The 2,823-nt window shown below is 45.6% G+C and overlaps 1 pseudogene; it reads left to right on the plus strand.

Annotated features, from left to right (window-relative positions):
* Positions 1-1,065: 1,065 nt before the first annotated feature.
* On the plus strand, positions 1,066-1,184 carry LOC111735948 (annotated as a pseudogene).
* The last annotated feature ends 1,639 nt before the right edge of the window (positions 1,185-2,823 follow it).

Below are 2,823 nucleotides of genomic sequence, written 5' to 3' on the forward strand. Positions count from 1 at the left end.
TGTTGGAGAATATGGTGAGCCACCCAAAAGGTCGCCCCCTTTCCTCCACCCCCACCCCCAGGATAGGAACGTGCCCTCCTAGCACCCTCCCTGCCAATACGCCAGACAGTCTAGCTTCTCACAAAATTAAATATGCAGAAATTCACAGGTATCTAAACACTCTCTGGTATATCCTTGGCAAAGAGGAGGAGGCTGGCTGGAGGTGGTGATCAGTGGGTTTTAAATACTGACTCTCCTATGCATTAAGCAGAACTTCTATTTTGTCCTCAAGAATAGTCATCCAAGTGCAGCCTCAAGCTGGAGCAGGCTGAGATTGGATGTGTCTCTCCTTCCTCATCACGATTTTATCAACTCTAATCGTCTCTGTCCAGACTTCCAGCCTCCAAGTTTTTAGCTTCAAGTGATTCATTTCAAAGGCCACCCCCATGAGCCCCTCATCTGCTACTTAATTGCAGAAGGGGGTGCTGGAGGCCCCAGTGCCTTAATTGCATTCGTTAATGGGTAGGTGCAATTATCCTGCCACACGCCTGCACATTGCCAGGCAGACAGAAGATGATTAAGGGGATCTTTAAAACTCTAGCTCCCTACAGCCCTCTCCACTAATTGAGCAGTGAAGGAAACGATATTGAGCTCCTCCACTCCTTTCTTTAAATTAACTCCTGGCTCCAAAGTCCTCCTTGGAGCAGTGTGTTGGCCACATGGCTCAGAGTGTTCCGTTCCAACCCCATCCGTCACCCATCACTTAGGCACAGGGCCCAGCCAGATCATCAGTGGGTCCATCCATCACCCACAGACCGGGAATGGACTGAGGGAAGGGGGTGACTTTATGGCCCACGGAGGGTGATATCATCCAGCCTGACCGTAGCACCTGATTTAATTGAGAAGTGGCCCAAAGGTGTCCCACTGTCCTCTGACCTTAGCCACCTGTTCTCAGCCCCAGTCCGAACTGCCATAATCACTGACTGGGCCCCCTGTTGCCTGATTTAGTGTGTTCTCCACCGGGCAGCCAGAGTAATCAGCTTGAATCACAAACGGAGTCAAGCGCTAATGTTAAAAACCCTTTGAATCTACAGCCATGCCACCCTGAACAAGCCCGATCCCATCTGATCTTGGAAGCTAAGCAGGGTCGGGCCTGGTTAGTACTTGGATGGGAGACCACTTAGGAAGACTAGGTGCTGTCAGCATAAAAAATAAAATAAAATAAAATATTAAGAGATTGTAAGCTGACAAGGTCTTTGTAATCTGTGAAGTCAACCAAGGGTTAACAGCTTCCCAATCTACCTAGAATGCAATTTAAGCCCCATGCCATGGCCTACCAGGCCCCAGGTGGCCTGGCATCTGGCACGCTCTTCATCCTCAACCTGTATCCCTCTAGCCACTGCTTACGAAGCTCCAGCTACACTGGTCTTCTCATTGCAGTTCCCAAACATAGTGAGCTCTTTCCAGCTTCAGGACCTTTGCACGTGCTCTTCTATCTGCTTGAAAGAATTTGCCCTCACATTTTTCATGGTCAGCTCCTTCTTACCCTTCAGGTCTCCGTTTAAATGTTGCTTGAGAGAAGCCTTCTGTCTTTCTGTGACTGCCATATCTTAAGTAATTTTCTATCTTTGTAGTTTTTTTTTTAACTTGTTTATTTCTTTCAAAACATGTCACAATTTTTCATTATTTTAATTTAGTTCTTTTGCTATATATGTTTGTGGTTGTTTCTGTCTCTGGACTGTAAGCTTCATGAGGTCAAGATCCTTCTTTTAGTTCACTGTTTTTTCCCAAGTGCCTATCGGTGTACTTGGTACATCCTCACTCATTCAGCAAATATTTAAGCACTTACTACGTGCCATGCACTTTTTTAGGGACTGAGGATACAGCAGTGAACAAACAAGAAAAAAACCTCTGCCCTCTCGATCTTACATGCAAGAGGAGACAGAAGAAACAGGCAATAAACAATGAACTAATAAGTAAATCATGTAGAATTTAAGAGGTGACTAGGACTCTTTCTACTAACCAAGGCTAATGATGAATTATTCTCTGTGATCCTGGAAATTAAATATTGGGTAAAAATCTAAGAGAAAGGAGTGTGTGTGTGTGTGTGTGTGTGTGTGTGTGTGTGTGTGTGTATTAGGGTATGCAAATTCAGTTAAAAGGGTGGATAATATTAAGACATGGGTGCATTTTGTGCCCCTGAAAACAAAGACTGTCAACGTACAGCTTCCTTCTTTTGGGTACCCATCTCCTAACTGCCGATACCCTTTGAGTCGGCTCTAGCTTCTCTAGATAGTACCCCCATTCATGCTTCTCTCATGTCCTTCCTCATTCCCCATAGAAATTTTCCTGCCCTGCTTCCCACTGCAGCAAGGTGTAGTCAGGTGAGCCTAGCTTTTGACCTGCTTGGCATTCAGTCCCCTTCTGGAAACAGCATCTCACGTTTTTTGGGTGGACCACTCCCTATCCCATTGGTAGGACTGTCACTCACAGCCTCTGCCTTCTCCCAGCCAACAGGTGGCACTGGCCCAGGCTCTCATGCATCTGAGTCCTAAACGGAGAAACAAAAAGATTTAAAAACAGAAGTTTCTTTATTCTGATGAAATGATCGTTTTGTATTTTCAATCATAGCTCTCACTTTATTTCTTCAGGAGCTGCACCACAGTCCTTTGATAAATTCTTTCAAGGTTAAGAAGGTGGAGGTTGGTTTCTGTTGCTTGCAGCCAGCTGACCCACGCTGACTGCCTCAGTACAAACTGATAGGGTTGCAGACCAGTTCTCTTGTTTGAAAGTGGGTGGACTTGGGCTAGAAACCCATATTTTTGGACCTCAACTTCCTTGTCA

This window comes from Pteropus vampyrus, unplaced genomic scaffold (genome assembly GCF_000151845.1).
Source record: "Pteropus vampyrus isolate Shadow unplaced genomic scaffold, Pvam_2.0 Scaffold15, whole genome shotgun sequence".
Classification (NCBI taxonomy): domain Eukaryota; kingdom Metazoa; phylum Chordata; class Mammalia; order Chiroptera; family Pteropodidae; genus Pteropus; species Pteropus vampyrus.